Source organism: Hippopotamus amphibius, chromosome 4 (genome assembly GCF_030028045.1).
Source record: "Hippopotamus amphibius kiboko isolate mHipAmp2 chromosome 4, mHipAmp2.hap2, whole genome shotgun sequence".
NCBI lineage: Eukaryota > Metazoa > Chordata > Mammalia > Artiodactyla > Hippopotamidae > Hippopotamus > Hippopotamus amphibius.
This window is the reverse complement of record NC_080189.1, coordinates 113,214,334-113,232,091: the sequence shown is the minus strand read 5'-3', so window position 1 is coordinate 113,232,091 and position 17,758 is coordinate 113,214,334. Positions and strand designations below refer to the sequence as shown.

General features: G+C 42.0%; 1 long non-coding RNA gene across 1 annotated transcript; it reads right to left on the bottom strand.

Annotated features, from left to right (window-relative positions):
- Nucleotides 1-4,372: 4,372 nt before the first annotated feature.
- On the bottom strand, nt 4,373-5,799 carry LOC130852358 (uncharacterized). The gene is made up of 3 exons (XR_009053336.1): nt 5,676-5,799; nt 5,082-5,139; nt 4,373-5,030 (listed from the first exon to the last, which is right to left on the bottom strand). It is a non-coding gene; the product is annotated as an uncharacterized LOC130852358 (long non-coding RNA).
- Between the last annotated feature and the right edge of the window lie 11,959 nt (nt 5,800-17,758).

The following is a 17,758-nucleotide window of genomic DNA, read 5'->3' as shown; positions in this document are numbered from 1 at the left end:
TTAATAATCGTGTTTAGCTCTGTTGTAGCGTTTGCTGGCTTCAAAGCCATTTGCAAACATCAACTAATGAATCCTTACCTCATCATGGTGAAGTGATTAAGTATTATTATCCCATTTTATGGAGGGGGAAACTGAGGCAGCCAGAAGCGAAGCACCTTGCCCAAGGCCACAGAAAGGATAGGCTCTCAGAATCATGGGCCCTCTCTGACTTTTGATTTTACGCTGGAGAGATCTCACTCATGGGGAAAATAAAGTTTCTGGAAGGAACCATGCCTCAAATTAAAGGATTGACAGAGAAAGCCAGGTCCCTGCTTTCCACAGCACCTTGCTCCAAAGAAGCAGAATTTTATTTTTCTTTAGCGTTTCCCTTCCTCATTAACTTTTTAAAAGCATGCTGACTTGGGGGAAATGCCACAGCACTTTAATGATGTGTAAAATAAAAAAATAATCATAAAAGCTTCTGCCCACACAGAGAGAATACAGGCCTGGTATTTGGACCCATGCTTTTCTTTTTCCTCTTCTATTTGCAGCTGCCCCCCTTCTCCGCCATGTAGCTCAGCTACAGCCAGAAACCTTTTTTTTTAAAAAGGAAAGAAAATGAACATCCAAACTCAGCAGGTTCAGACCAAAGAGCGGACCGTGGTCTTAATCACCCTTTGACAAATCCGATTCTCACCTCCATTTCCTGAACTTTTCTCAGAGCTACCAGCCCCACCACAAAAGCTCCTCTGGTTTTTGTTTTTGAGGTTTTTTTTCTTGTATTTTGCCTAATTTTCTTTCGAGCTCCCTTCTGTTTTCAGATGTCTTCTTCAACAGGAAAGGTTAACTGGCTGAGTGCGAGGGCTAGCACTTTCTAAGCCTCCCTCCCCCCAGTCGAAGGGCCCTGCGGTTGTGAGTTAAAGGTCTGCGACAGACCGACAGACCGTACGTGTCACCATGTGACAGGCGTCCACAGGTGCCTTAGGAGCCCATAGCCAGGGCCATCTTCCTGCACCCGCCCTTGCAGTGGTAAGCGGGGGAGATTCCCCAGCACCTTTTCTCTTCTTTCCATTGCTGATGGCAGACGGGGGACGGCAGGGGAGACGGAGGTGACCGCAGTGGGGCAGCCTCTCCTGCCTGGGGGGAGACACCTGCCCCCACTCCAGATCCTACCTCGATTCTACATACCCAGCTTTACCTCGTGGTAATGCACCAACCACATCAGCGTCAGCTGCCTGGTCACTAGTGTTTTCCTGCCCTCCGTGGGCTCGTGTGAAAGTTGACTCCATGAGCTTTTTAAAATGCCCCACAGTTTAAAAGACATACATAAAAAATTTGTTTTTATTTTCTTTTTTATTGAAGTATAGTTGATTTACTCTATTGTGTTAGTTTCAGGTGTCCAGCAAAGTGATTTGGTTATACATATATATGTATATATTTATATTCTTTTTAAAAGTTCTTTCCCATTATAGTTTATTACAAGATATTGAGTACAGTTCCCTGTGCTATACAGTAGGCCCTTGTTGGTTATCTACTTTATATATAGTCGTGTGTATCTGCTAATCCCAGACTCCTAGTTTATCCCTCTCCCCTCCTTTCCCTTGTTGGTAACCACAAATATGTCTTCTATGTCTGTGAGGCTGCTTCTGTTTTGTAAATAAATGCATTTGTACTCTTTTTTAGATTCCACATATAAGTGATGTCATATATTTGTCTTTCTCTTTCGGACTTAGTATGATCATCTCTGGGTCCATCCATGTTGCTGCAAATGGCATTATTTCATTCTTTTTTATGGCTGAGTAGTACTCCATTTTATGTATGTGTGTGTGTATATATATATACATATATAATATACCACATCTTTATCCATTCATCTGTCGACGGACATTTAGGTGGCTTCCATGACTTGGCTGTTGTGAATTGCGCCGCCATGAACATTGTGGGGGGCGTGTATCTTTTCAAATTAGAGTTTTCATCTTTTCCAGTTGTATGCCCAGGATGGGAATTGCTGGATCATATGGTAGTTCTGTTTTCCATTTTTTAAGGAAACTCCATGCCCTTTTCCATAGTGGCTGCTAAAAAACTTCTGTAAACAAAGTTAAACTTTAGTGATCTGGGACACCCATTTGGGTAATAAAGACTGCAGAGCATGGAACTGATCACCACACAAAGCCAGCAATAGTTCCTTTACCAAGGGCGGGGAGGGGCAGAGGGGTGAGAAGGGCATAGGAAGGGTTTCTAGAGCAACCAGCAAAGTCCTCGCTCATCCCCCGGGGTGTGGACAGGAGTGTTCACACGGTAATCCATTTGTCACTAACATACACATGGTTATGCAGGGTTCTATATCTGTTACAATGTATATATAGGACCTCGTTCACTCTGCATGGGGTTATGGTAGTGCCGCATGAAAATTGATGGTTTTTATTTTCCTTTCGTTTTTGTAAAATTATTTCTATTTTCTCTCGCAAAATCCAAGTGGCTCTTAGCCTTCCCAAAGAAAAGGTAACAAGTTTCAGAGATTTCTGGTGAGTGAATCATTCTTTGAAATGTGCCAGTTAGGAGACGCAAAGAGCAAATTTTCTTTGGTTTCCTCTCCTGCGTTGAAGTGGTCTATTGCTCCAAGTGTCTGGGAATGTGGGGGGTTAGGGAGAGCACCATTCTCCAAAGGGAACTATCCCAGGAAGACCTGATTTTCTGTGGTGATCATGGACTTCAAATGGCCCTGGTGAGCTGGCCCCACCAGCCTCACCCCCATCCTTTCCAGCTGCCGTCACACACCACGTGGTTCCAACTGTCCGTTTGCCCCTCCCACTGCCGGAGTCCTGATGCCTCTCTCTCTTCCTCTTAGGTGTATTCTTCTTCAGGAGGCTTTCTCTTCACCCCTGAGCTCAGCTCACTGTGTCCCTTTGCACACCATGCATAATTCTGCCTTTTTTTTAAATTTTTTGAAATATAGTTCATCTACAATGTTGCGTTAATTTCGTCTGTACAACAAAATGACTCAGATATAGATGAGAGATAGATGATAGACAGATTCTTTTTCGTACTCTTTTCCATTATGGTCACAGGATATTGAATATAGTCCCCTGTGCTCTACAGTAGCACCTTGTTGTTTATCCATCCTCTATATAATAGTTTGCCTCTGCTAATTTCAAACTTTCAATCCATCCCCCCCTCCCCCTTGGCAACCCCAAGTCTGTTCTCTCTGTCTGTGAATCTGTTTCTGTTTCATTGATATGTTCATTTGTGTTGTATTTTAGATTCCACATATAAGTGTTATCATATGATGTTTGTCTTTCTCTGTCTGACTTACTTCACTTAGTATAATAATCTCTAGGTCCATCTATGTTGCTGCAAATGGCATTATTTCATTCTTTTTTATGGCTGAGTAATATACCATTGTATATATCAATATATCCCACATCTTAACTCTGCCTTAACACAACCACATTAAAGGGAAAGCATTTGTCTGTCTGTCTGTCTCGTTCACTGGACTATGAGATTGTCTCCGGTAAAACCAGGTCTTATTCATTTTGGCATCCTAACACCGGGCATTGTATCTGCCCATAGCAGGTACTCAGTAAATGTTCATTAAATGTAAGCATAACCGAACAATTGATTAGAGCCTGCCTTGTACTGAGAGGGACACTACCGAGACCCCCAGCCCCATCCCCACCTACACTCTACATCAGATGTTCCCAAAGCAGCTGATCACCAAGATCATCCAATGAGATTTTAAAATTCAGATTCCTAGGTCCTTGCACAGAGATTTTTAAAAAGCTTCCCCTGCACAATTTGGATCCGTCCACCAGGTTTTGGAATCATTGCTTAAGTTTGGTTAGAGAAATCTGACACAAGGTAAAATGATGCTTCAGGAGAAAGAGGGATAAAATAGTTGCATTTACATAAAATGCTAGACAAGCCACAGCCAGGAGAGGAGGGGAAAGGGGGAAACGTCTTGTCATGGGCGCTGGAATTTTAGCTTTTTAGCACAAACAACCTCAAGGAAAATAAATGTAGTTGAAGACTTAGTACAGAAATCCAGGGCACCTGTCAAGTAAACCCATTCCTCTTCTTTCAAGAAAGCAGATGGGGGGTGGGGCAGGGGTGGAAAGTAGCAGCTCTCTTTAGCTGCAGTTACAAACTTGAGTCTTTGGTCAATGCCAAAATATCTCTGATGACACGTTTACACACCTATAAAAACAAAAAGTCCCGTCAGAAATGCCAATAAATGATTCGGAGCCTGTATTAAAGCCATACAGCTGCAAAAACATAAAATATAATCTCAGGTTTTCAGAGCAACTGCTTCAGAAAGGAGCCAGTTACAGAGTCTAAATAAAATGACACTCTGAAAGGTTACCAGTAAAGGTTAAGATCGTCTTCAAACTTTTATTTTATGTGTCTTATGTACGTGTGCAACATGGACTCAGGACACAGATGTCTGCTAGTAATTGACCACAGGAGGGGAGAAAAAGGGGTTGTGATGGGGGGGGAGGGGATGGCACAGGGTGTGGGCTGAAAGTGAAGTGAAATTTTTTATGGCTTTGCCGCCAGCCTGACAGCAAGTAGAACTCTAGCCCTTCGCCCAGATGCATATAAGGGGGGAAATAAAACAAGAAACTGATCCTTCCAAAGCTGGTGGTAAGCAGAACATTCCGTGCCATCCTGACCAGCCAATCATGAGCAGAGGGAAGGGATTGGCAAGGAGGTAAAAAAGATTTTCACCTTGCCGTCCTGTCCACTGGCCATGTTCGATCTCATGTTCGTGAAGCCGTTCTCAGCTGTCACAGACGTCCTCGCACCCATTCCTGATCCAGCTGCCAGTGCTTGTTAGCTCAGCAATCCCCCCTGGGCACAGCAAGAAGTTACTCTGTTGTAATTCCAGTTCCAGCCAGCTCGGTTCGTTTTTAACAGTTCTTGTGTCGTTATTACCTTTGTGACTAAGTCAAAGGTGCTCGGCTCTTGAAACGGTGCCACAAAAGCTTCTCTCTCATCTCTCGGTGATGTCAGCCCCATAACCGGGAGAGCTGGAGGAAACAAGAGAGATTTCACTGGTAACATTTAATGTGGTAGACCCTTCTTTTCCCCAAATCTAAAATTACCTCCATTTTCTGTGCCAGGCAGTTAAAAGTGACTTGCGTGCTTTGACTTTGAAATTCCCTAGGAAAAAAAAAATTGTGAAGTGGTTTCACATTCTCCACCAGAGGGTGATTTCAGGCGACTCATATGGATGTTATGAAAAGAAATCACAGATTTCCCAACACATTGGCTACAGATGGTTCCAACAATCCTTAAAACAGCTTTCAGAGGTAGGAGACAATGAGCTGAGCCCCAGAAACTAAAGGACATGAGCCTTGGAGAACCTCGATAAAGTCCCAGCATTCAACAGCTTAAGGAGAGAGCAAGACCCAGGAGTCTTCAGGATGGAAACTGAGATTCCAGGATGGAAACTGAGATTCCTTCCAAGTTAGAGAAACAACCTACACATCAATGTAACCTAGAGGGCTGTGAGCCCCCAATGGAAAGACACACAGTAATGACCTTCATTAGGGACATGATTTAAATCCATAATTTAACTTTACAGACCCATTGAGAACAAGAGGACCCGTGTTGACCTGATGACCCCTAATGCATGATATTAATTAACGGTTCACGGGACCCTGGCCAACACCTACACGGAAACACACAATGCTTACGCTGACACAGCACAATCTCTTCAACCAGTACAATTCACTTTTCATCTTTTTTTATGGTATCCTCCAACCAATGCGCTGGAGAGGTGTTTACATCTTCAACCATTCTTATGCCTTTCGATGCAGGAAGAAAAAAAAAAAAAACAAGCTACACGATGCTAGTGATTCAAAGTTTGGCTCATAATAGTGAGTCAGAAGCTCAGCCAGAAGCATGGAGCCTGCATTTCTAAATTCTGAGTCTGCGTTTCTGTTGTTGAATTCTTCCTCCAATGCTGCAATCACATTCTCCAATGGTTAGGCTCCTAACAGAATTTGTTTTACTTGAAGGCCCATCCCAAATAATCAAGGTAGATGGTAGGAGTCTCAAGAAAGGTGTCTTCATTTACTATGTCTGTGAGGCATTTACTATGTCTGCCTCTGCTGATTAAGTGACCCCATGACAGAGGGGGCTGCGGACACAAGGAACCAAGCCCCCACGGGGGTGGATGACAGTGTACTCAAAATCACTCCGCACATTGTGACTTTATACCTTAAAGAAGCCAAGCACCTACACTAGCCCTGGGAAAGCATGTCTTATCACCCTTATTTATTTTTTTAGCACTCTTTCTTTTTTTCATTTGTTTCCTTCGCAATTTGTATCCTAGGAGCTGGGACTCCGTGTAATGGTCAGCTGGTTTCTATGTAGCAATTTGGGACTTGAATTTTGGAGACAGACAGGGGATTTTAAACCTACATCATTATCTATCTGCACATGAATTAGTAGAACCCACATTGCAGTAGAACGAGCATAACCTTGCACTGATACAACCTTTCACTGAATAAATGCGTATCAATCATTGAAATACAGCCATTTTCAAGACACAAATCTTGCCTCCACCTTCATGCAGAGATGAACTTTCAGGATGAAAACTCCTTGCAGCCACATCTGAAACAAGTTTCCAGAGATAATTCACAATCCATAGAGATTATCTCCAGAATCAGAATTGGTGCAAGTGAACTGGCTGGAATAGGAGTATGTATTTTTTGAAATACTAGGACTCTACAAGAGCCACAGACCATTCAGTTATTTTTTCTTTCCTGTCCTGTTTCCTCTAAGGTGAGGTTTGGGAAATGGCTTTTGACAAACCGTGGCAACAAAAATGCTATTTGGTGGCTATATCTAGGTGGTTTCTTCCCTAAAGTTTCCCACCCATTGGCTTAAGATCCTAAAAAGTAGAAAGCAGCGGAGCCATCACTGTCAGCTTACGAAGGGCCTCAAACAAAACGAGTGCCAAGTTTAAGTCCACCTTTCACTTAGTCCTAAACCAGGATGCTCTTAATCTTGCTGTGCTATCCCTGCAAGATTATTCAAAGGAAGCCCCATGGGTTATCACCTAAGGCAGGCTAGCTCAGCAGATATGAAAAATTAGGCAGAAAGATATGAAATAATTAACTCAGCACAGGCAAGAACAAAGAACACAACTCCATCTTTCTGCCTCCGTTGCTCAAGAAGTCCCACTAACTTTCTCAATCTGATAAATCACTGATAAAATCAAAGGCAATGTGAATCTCCATGTTCTTGTCTCCCAAATGAGGCTGAAAACCTGTGTTTGTTTGCATATGCACTTCCAAAATGAGTAATTTAGAATTACGTTGCTCCTGTCCTTTGGTCAGTCTGCCTTCGGGCATGAAGAACAAGGCATATTAGTGACAAATGTTGTCCATGTCATCTGCCCCAAACAAACCCTCCCCAAAGAGCTTGAGGAAATGTTGATGGAGCAGTTGGAAATGTTGGCATGAAATAGAACCACCCGGTTCCTTCTTGTGTTGTTGATGCAAGACAGCTGGTGGACACAAGGATGGTTCAACAGGCCTGTGGGTGTATGGAAATCACAACCTCTGTCTATGGCAGAAATCACTAGAGGAAAGTCCGCCAGCATGGATGGAACATGCTCAAGGTGGCGCATCCAAAGAGTAGAGAACGTTGGGTGTCATGTGATCCTATGATATAACTGGCTGAAATCAATGCACAAACTCAACAGAAACTAGTTCATGTAGAGTAGCAGTCAACAACTGCTACAAATATTTGTGCATTGACTAAGTGCCAGACACTATAGTAAGTGTAAGGAGAATTGTCTGATTTCATCCACTCCTGCAAAACTTTGCAAGGTAATTAATAAAAGAATCAAACGAACCGGAGGACTTCCCTGGTGGCGCAGTGGTTAAGAATCTGCCTGCCAATCCCTGGTCCGGGAAGATCCCACATGCTGCAGAGCAACTAAGCCGTGTGCCACAACTACTGAGCCTACGCTCTAGAGCCCGTGAGCCACAACTATTGAGCCCGTGTGCCACAACTACTGAAGCCCATGTGCCTAGAGCCCGTGCTCCACAACAAGAGGAGCCACCATAATGAGAAGGCCGCGCACCACAGAAAAGAGTAGCCCCCACTTGCCACAACTAGAGAAAGCCTGCGCACAGCAAAAAAAGCCCAATGCAGCCAAAAAATAAAGTTAAAAAAAAAATGAACTGGAAATCCAGGTAAGGTTCTTTCACTTAGCAAGTAGGTGATATTGGGCAATTAACCTCTAAGTCTCTGTTCCTTTATCTAAAAAAATGAGATCATGGTGCATGCCTCCTAGAAATCTTGCAAGGATGAAATGAACCGATATATAGCAAGCACTAGGCGTATAAGAGTCATTTACTTTTAATTTTATTTATTGCTTTATTTTCAGTTATTTTTGATTTATGCTTAGTGAGTAAATTAACACCGATAGTACAGTATGTTTCCCCAAATATCAAGTATGCTATTTTGCATGAAAAAAATGGCTCCTAAAGAGTGTTAGAATCATCCTATTGATCACCAGAGTCCAGCTCTCTGCCAGGCTACAGAGGTGTGGTCCTTCTCTTTCATGACCCTGGGTGTGTCTCTCACAGTGTGCTCTTGGCCAAGAAGCTTTCCAAGTTGGACAGAATCAGCCTTGGTCAAATCCATACAAGCCCCTGTGAGTTCCAGAAAAGCAGAAGGAAAGACTCAGTGACTCTTGCCTCCCACAAGCCCACATTCAGTTTAGATGTTTTTTGCAGCCACTCCTCCAGCTCTGGGCATCCCCACTGCCCACCCCGCCATACGCCATCACTGCATTCTTTAGATCAGCTGCTCAAAACTCTGTTGATGAGCGGACTGCTTTATCCCCATGGCCGATGGCAGAGAGAAGGAGCAAGAATTTCTCTCCCTGTCTTCACAATGTAATGATTTCTTTTACAGTCTCATTTCCTTCATGACTGCCTATTTATTCCACAGTACAAGACCTGGCCTTCCACACCACTCATTTACCACTGAGCTTTTTCAATTTCACCTTAAAAGTTATGGGGTTCTCTAAATCCAATCAAAGACTACCTCCTCAATGAGAAATCAGCATATAATGGGCTGCTTTTTCTGTTTTTGAACATTAAAGTGAAAGGAGCCCCCTAGCCTTCTGTCAGTGGAAACATCACCCTTGGGCTGATCCCTGACTCCCCTAAGAGTGTGGTTCCACCTTCCAGGAAACAGATAAGACTAACCACAATAAACAAGGCTCAAATGTTCACGCTGATAATTGGCTCTCTCTAGAATTCTGCCTACAACTCAATCCATTTTCTAGAAGCAGGGGAAGTTGACTATTGGCTTATGGAATAGTTAGTTATCTACTGTTTAATTCTACTACTTGGTACCCATACCTGAAGAATAAGCATAGAAAAATGTGTTTTCTATGAAAATTAATTTTCGGTCTTTGTTGAACACTCAGAGCAAAGGGGAGGATTAACTATTTTCTGGATATGTTGTGCTTAAAAAGAGAGTAAAACTCATACATTCAATGGCTCCTATGTTGGGGGGGTGGGAATTTATCATCAAGAGAAAGGGATGTTTCTCAATTCCTCTTGCAAAGGAAGAATGGTGGGTAGGATTGTGGTCATCTTTGCATTTCGGAAGGCTTCACGGTGGTGCTCTGTAGGGTGTTGAAATTGAAAGATACATGCTCTCAAAAGTCAAGGAAGTAAACATTTGCTGGGTTCCTTTCGGTGGTGTCATTATACACAATTTTAAACTTTCCTGTGGGACTTCCCTGGTGGCGCAGTGGTTAAGAATCCGCCTGTCAATGCAGGGGACAAAGGTTTGATCCCTGGTCCGAGAAGATTCCACAGGCTGTGGAGCAACTAAGCCCATGCACCACAACTACTGAGCCTGCGCTCTAGAGCCCACGAGCCACAACTACTGAGCCCATGTGCCACAACTGCTGAAGCCCACGCACCCTAGAGCCCATGCTCCACAACAAAGAGTAGCCCTCACTCAGCACAACTAGAGAAAGCCTGCACACAGCAATGAAGACTCAAGGAAGCCAAAACTAATTTAAAAACATAAAATAAAATAAACAGATGTTCCTTTAAAAATAAATAAATAAATAAAGCTTCCCGTGGTGCACAGAGGTCTGATAAAGGGAGGATGGGAGTAAGAAGACCAGGGTTTCAGTGTGTGGCTCTTCGGGTATCCATCTATTTAGGGTGCCACTGATGCACTGACACCTTGGACTGCCTCTCTATGTTTCAATTTACCCACCTATGAAATATATGAAGTAATACGTACTTTACCTTCCCCCAGGGATGTGGCTGCCCAATTTAATTAAGAACATTGAGGTTCTTGTATTATAGTAAAACAAAATATTACTAAAAATCCCCAAGATGGAAATAAGAAGAAAGGATTTTATTACAACATTTGTTTGCTACTTCTGAGCAAAGGTACAACAGAGCTATTAATGGCTATGGGAGAGATAAAGCTCGGACCAGTGCCAAAGCCTCCACAGTTCAACCCATCTTCTGCCCTGGTTTGCTGGGAGTCCTTAGGCCGTTTATTTAAGCATGCCACAGTTCAGCCTGTTCATCTGTAAAATGGGTATAATCATATTACCTCTCTCGTGTAGCATGAGGCGGTTAATTAAAGACATGTAAAGCTTTTGAAAACATAAAGTGCAATGTATGTGCTAATTAATATAAGTGCAAAAAAGCACCACAGTTCAATTTTTAATTACCTATATATTTTATTGAGGATACATAAAGCATATAATAAAATTAACCACTGGGTCAAAAATTACTGCCAGCCTGTGCCGTCTTGTTCATCCTTCTGCCAGAAGGACAGTAGCAATTTCCTAGACTAAAGTAATAATTTTATTCAGTGGTAGAAGTTCAACCAATATGACCAGGCCTAACTGGTGATTTACTGGGTCATAAAATAGCACCTCCTATTCTTGCTTCAAGTTCCCCTGGTTATTTTAAGTCCATTAATGTAACACTAGGCTCTATTGCCAAAACGTTATAGTAAGATAACAGGGTTTTGTTCCAACTTCATGGTAAAGGGTTTAAACAGTGAAACTATGACTTTTTATTGAGATCTTTGAAGAATAATCTAAAGTAGTTCACAAAAAGGGAAAGAGATTTAAAAAGTGGTTTTCAAGTCTGGTTTAGAATGAGAAAATCTAAAGGAGAAGGAGCTTTCCCAAAGGGAGAGCCTAGATAAAGTATCAAAAGATTTATTCATTAAGCAAAGAAGAAAATCCTTCATTTTTTTTTTTGACAAGCAAAAATAAGTAAAGCGTAAATTGCTGTTCACGCCGGATAAGACCATCTTTACCAGTAAGAATGTATATAGTCAGAGTTACATAGGGATTGGGCTCTTGGTAATTTTATGTTCATTGTTTTACTGTTTATGCTTATTATTATGTTTTGTCATTAATTCTTTAATACATTTTTATTTTTTAAAAAATAAATAAAAATAAAGGGGAAGGAGGATGAAATCTACAGGTACCAATCCAGGGCTTCTAATCTTCAACACCCAGGGACAGCATGGAAAGGAAATGTTGTATAGATCCTTGGCTTCCCCACAACAGAAAAGATTACTTGACCATAACAATAAACATTTCTCCTCTCCAACCAACTCCATTTAATTATTAAATGCTTATTTAATAATTTATGGTCCATGATTAGAAGATGCAAACTATTATACACAGAATGGATAAACAACAGGGTCCTACTGTATAGTACAGGGAACTATAGTCAATAGCCTCTAATAAACCATAATGGAAAAGAATATGAAAACCAGTATATATATATAACAGAGTCACTTTGCTTTATGGCAGAAATTAGCACATTGTAAATCAACTATACTTCAGTAAAATTAAAAATGATAGTAATAATTAATGGTCCATGGGCATTCAGAATTTCAAGAGGAGGACAAGAGACACAAAGTGAAATTTTGGTTGCCATCAGCCCTTAAAAAATGATAGTAAAATTTAAATCAGTCACATGAGCTTGTCCCTACTGGAACAAAACCCTCTGATCAAGCCATGAAGACCAAGAACATGTGGTCCCTGCCTCAAATTAGATACCAGGTCATGGAAAGACAAGATCAAAGGTTTTATGAACCAACTTGGGGCTATTCTGAAAGCCATATGTAAGACAGTTATGTGGAGCTGAATGAATGGAAGAACGGAAAAACCATTGAATGGGGGCATGTCCCTGCTAAGGGAATGCAGAGCAAGGAAAAGCTCTCTTTGAAGGATTCTCGGAGGGCAGCTGACCTCAGTGGGGCCATAAAGAAAGGATGGGGTTGAGAGAAGCAAAGAGGCAGTGAGGAGAATGCCTGGTGGGAGTGTCTGGGTGATCCAGCATGAGGGCTGGCCACTGAGGGGAGGTGGGGAAAGCAGGACGCTGCCCTTTCCTAGAAACCAAGCAATGCAAACCAGGCACACTGTTCTGCACCCCGCTGGACTGTATTTTAAGCTGCAGACAAGCCTCCAAATACTATGAAGCCCCCTCTTCCGAGGGCCACGTTCAAACGGGCTTTTCCCGATGCCGTGCCCTCATCCCATCACGAGCATTCTCCCGGGGAACGTAGCATGAGGGACAGTGCGTGAAATTCACTTGCTTGCTTTTAGCAGCGAACATGCTCTGTCCTGCTTGGAGAGTTGCCCTCGCCAACCTGTTTCTTCCATCCCATACTCCCTTTCACCCCCCGTTCCTTTCTCTTCCGCTCACTAGCTTCCGCAGACACCAGAAACGCAAAGTGTGGAACGGGACCAGCCCCGGGAAAACGCCCGCTGCCACTGCATTACTGCTGTGTCTTGAAAAAATCACAACACCCACCCACCTGGCACGCACCCACGGTTTCTGGAACAAAAGAACAAATGGTTAAATGGGACGGTGGTCTATATACCATCCAATGAAGGATCTAATTTTACCAGAGAAAATATCTCCCCCTACTTTGAAAGTGAGAAGAGAGTAGAGGTTGAATCAGCTTCCTCCAGAGTAGGTTTTTTTAAGAGCTTCATTATAATGCATGTGAAAGATTTTAAAGTTTGAGTGCTACCTGTAAACCTGTTCCCTTTATGCTAATTGCTCTCAATAAAACTAAATCAAGAGCTAAGTCTCTCAGGCCAGGACCAGTTCTAGCATGCCTGCTGGGCACCGGTTCAGAGTGCTAGGTCCTATCTGATAGGCCTTTTGGAAACAAATAGATAGCCTGATGGATAAATGATAAATAGACAGATACAACATATTAATAGGTAAATGATCTCGCAAGGAACTCAGGGTGATGGAAAACAGGATACGATAAACAGTCTGTCATCACAGCCATTCCCTCAGAGAAAATCCTTTGACTGGAGTAGACACCTTGTTTCAGCCTACGTGATTCATTAGCACACAAACCTGATACCTTTTCAAACTGGAATCAGAACAGCCAACGGGAACCCAAGTGAACCTGTTTGTAGTGAATCCTGAGAGGTCTACTGCCTCCAGTGAATTTCTTCTGCTTTAGCTGCAGTCTGCAAACGAGGTGAAGTCCAGGCCATCCTTGCCCTGAACATGAAGGATTTCACAAGAAATCTTGTGGTGGCTCCTCCAAAGGCCACCAGCTCTGACCTCCACCTGGGTAAGGGAACCAGCCCTCTGTCTGCCTTTGCTTTCTGCTCTCCCTTGGTCACCAGAGGCTCCTACACTCGAGCTAAGGAAAGTGAACAACCACGTGCAAAGGCTGGAAAGGGCTCAGCAGCCCCTCGCAGCTCTCCATCTGGACTTGAAATTGCAGATGAGCTGGCTTCAAAGATGGGTGCTTGGTCGTCAGGGCGTCTGTAATGCAGCGTGAGGGGCTCCAGAGCCTTCTTTTATCTAGTAAGCTAGTGGAAGTGCGGTGTACTTGGTCGAAATTCTGCCTGCCTGCTTAGAATGTGCCCTCTTGCTGTACTTAACTCTCCTTACAGAAATCCCTTTACGGACCCATGGTCGGAACATCTGCTCACTTGCGGACGATGCTGCATGCTTTTCTGTGCGAATAGCAATTAGTGCGGATGATAAAAAACCAATTCCGTTGGCTTAAGCCACTGAACACTTGTGAGATGGCATGATTTGTGGACTAGATACCATTGATTCTATCCAGACCATTCACACGCTATCACAACAAGCAGGGTCAAAGCTCTTACGAAGGCCTTTGAAGAATTTGGCCCTAAAACATTGATTTATTAAAGATTCTCTCTGTGCAGTGTTTGGAAGGCTGGAAGAAAGGAGAGGAGAGTGTGTGTGTGTGTGTGTGTGTGTGTGTGTGTGTGTGTTTAGTGAAAGTTTCAGCACCAACCACTTTTCCTGTGGGCGAATTCTCCACTCATACCTTTAGAGCAGAGGTAACTTTCCCAGTGGTTCTTATGCCATGACCCTGATTTCACATACAGAAGGAATGGGGCAATGGACCTATAAAAATTAGAATAACCAATCACATGAAGTTTAGGATCATAAGAGAAAGGCAACTGATTGTATCTCCCAGCAGTTCCATCAGAGTTTCGCAAACATTCAAAAGACGGCCTTTGCACATCCTTGAAGCTAAATTCCGTAAGAATTATAGTCCCAGAAAAGAGTTCTCCAGTCTTAGCTCTCAGACCCCTGGAAGAGAGCCTAACACGGAAAGATTAAGAGCATCTCTGAAGTCTCTTATAGCTAAAGATAAAAAAGCATCAGAAATCATTTCTCTCCTGTTAATTTGGAAGAGAAAGATGGATGCCAGCTTGTAGAAAATAATGATTATTTTCTTAATATTACTACCTGGGTCATATTTCTAGGGAGACCACAGCAAAACTATTTGGGACTAGACTTTATCTGTTTATTTGGAAAGCAATTTTTTGGTTCTTGTGGGATTTCTTCCTCTAACTTAAATATTGTTGCGTATGTTAGGAAAAGATCTCAATTTCTCACTTTCACAAGTCTAATTGGATGAAACATTTTTTTAATTGAGCAAGTACAGCTTAGAGGGAACATTTGAAAATGCCAGGATTTCCCTGGGGCTGATGAAAGCAGGAAACATTTGTTCTTCTCAAGCAGAAAAAAGTGAAATTCCCAGTCATGGCATGTCCATTCCCAGGTCCTACCATCTCTTCCCTCCACTTTACCCTCCCTTGAAAGCAAATCATGGATTTGATTCCTAAAGGAAATCTTAACCTCGCTGATAATAGCATCACAGGACATTGAATGTATTTTTATTTTAAATTGATAAGCTTTCTTAGATGAAGGAAACAAAGCTACTCAGATAATGAAATAAAGTCAAGTAAAATGTGATAGGACCCTGGGAGTACAAATACCCCCAAAACTAGTTCTAATACAGATATTGATTCTTCTCAGGTGTAGTGTGGAAAGGAGATGTGTCATCAGTACTAATCAGGTGAGGGTGGAAGGGGTCACACTCAATAATGACATTCAGCATAAAAATTGTATTTGGGTCAAGACAAGAAGATGACCCTCAGAATGTGAGAAAATACTTGCCAATGAAGCAACTGAGAAAGGATTAATCTCCAAAATATATAAGCAGCTCATGCAGCTTAATACCAAACAAGCAAATAACCCAATCCACAAATGGACAGAAGACCTAAATAGACATTTCTCCAAAGAAGACCTACAGATGGCCAACAAACACATGAAAAGGTGCTCAACATCACTAATCATTAGAGAAATGCAAGTCAGAGCCACAATGAGGTATCACCTCACACCGGTCAGAATGGCCATCATCAAAAAATCTAGAAACAATAAATGTTGGAGAGGGTGTGGAGAAAAGGGAACCCTCCTGCACTGTTGGTGGGAATGTAAGTTGGTACAGCCACTATGGAAAACAGTTTGGAGGTGCCTTAAAAAACTAAAAATAGAACTACCATATGATCCAGCAACCCCACTCCTGGGCATATACCCTGAGAAAACCATATTCCAAAAAAGAAACTTGTACCATAATGTTTATTGCAGCACTATTTACAACAGCCAGGACATGGAAGCAACCTAAATGCCCATCAACAGATGAATGGATAAAGAAGATGTGGCACATATATTCAATGGAATATTACTCAGCCATAAAAATCAATGAAATTGAGTTATTTGTAATGAGATGGATAGACCTAGAGACTGTCATACAGAGCGAAGTAAGCCAGAAAGAGAAAAACAAATACCATATGTTAACTCATATATATGGAATCGAAAAAAAATGGTACTGATGAACCCAGTGACAGGGCAAGAGTGGAGATGCAGATGTAGAGAATGGACTTGAGGACACGGGGTTGTTGGGGGGTTGATGAAGGGGAAGCTGGGACAAAGTGAGAGAGTAGCATTGACATATATACACTACCAAATGTAAAATAGAAAGCTAGTGGGAAGTTTCTGCATAACAAAGGGAGATCAACTCGATGATGGGTGATGCCTTAGAGGGCCAGGACAGGGAGGGTGGGAGGGAGTCGCGGGAGGGAGGGCATATGGGGATATATGTATAAATACAGCTGATTCACTTTGGTGTACCTCAAAAACTGGTACAACAGTGTAAAGCAATTATATTCCAATAAAAAGCTTAAAAAAATTGTATTTGGGAAAAGAATCTGGAAAAGAATGGTGATGAGTATATGTATAGCTGAATCATTTTGCTGTACACCTGAGTCTAACACAATATTGTAAATGAACTATAATATAAAATAAAAATTAATTTTAAAAAACAAAATAAAAACAATGGAACAAAACACACAAAAAATCATATTCAGAAAAGAGTTGTAAAAGAGAAAAACAAATATAGTATATTAACGCATATATGTGGAATCTAGAAAAATGATACGGGTGATAATCTATCTGCAGGGCAGGAACAGACACAGACATAGAGAACGGACAAGTGGACACAGGTGGGGAAGGGCAGGGTGGGATGAACTGGGAGATTAGGATTGACATATATACACTATCATGTGTAAAATAGATAGCTAGTGGGAACATGCTGTATAGCACAGGGAGCTCAGCTCAGCACTCTGTGATGACCTAGATGGGTGGGACTGGGGGGGGGAGGAGTGGGAGGGAGGTCCAAGAGGGAGGGGACATATGTATACATATAGCTGACTCGCTTCACTGTACAGCAAAAACTAACACAACATTGTAAAGCAGTTACACTCTAATAAAAAAAACAAAAACTTAAGAAAAAGAAAAAAAAGAGTTGTAATAAAGCAATCCCTTCTTAATGGTCTTCTCAATGGATTCTGAGCAATTTTCACCCCTGAAATGAATTATTTCAGCCTCATTTATCTCAGCAGATTCATCTGAAGCATCAGGACCATAAAGGAAAACATTTGCCTATTTTCATCAGGATGGTTTCAGATTTGTACATTCTCTTTTGTCTGATACACCGAAAGACAAAAAAACACTGTAGGGAAATAAATATGTCTTCAGAGTAACAATTTAATACCAATTGAACCTAAACTAATAGGACTTGGAATAATATTTTCATAGCTATTCAAACTGATTCTGAATCCCACGGGAAGTTGTAGATAATTCCTATCACATATCACAGCCATCTCAGCTTCTCAATGGTGGGAGGAAATTAACATTTATTTGGGATCCCCTACGTGCTAAACACTGTACAGGCATTTTTACTTGTATTTAATCCCTACAACCAGAGCTGACATTCAGCTGGTCTGTTCCAATACAACATATTGTATGGCACCCGGTTCAACTGGCCAGACATCACTTCTGATTGGTCTGTGCCCTGAATGACCTTTCCAGAGTGCTGTTATTATTATCTTAGT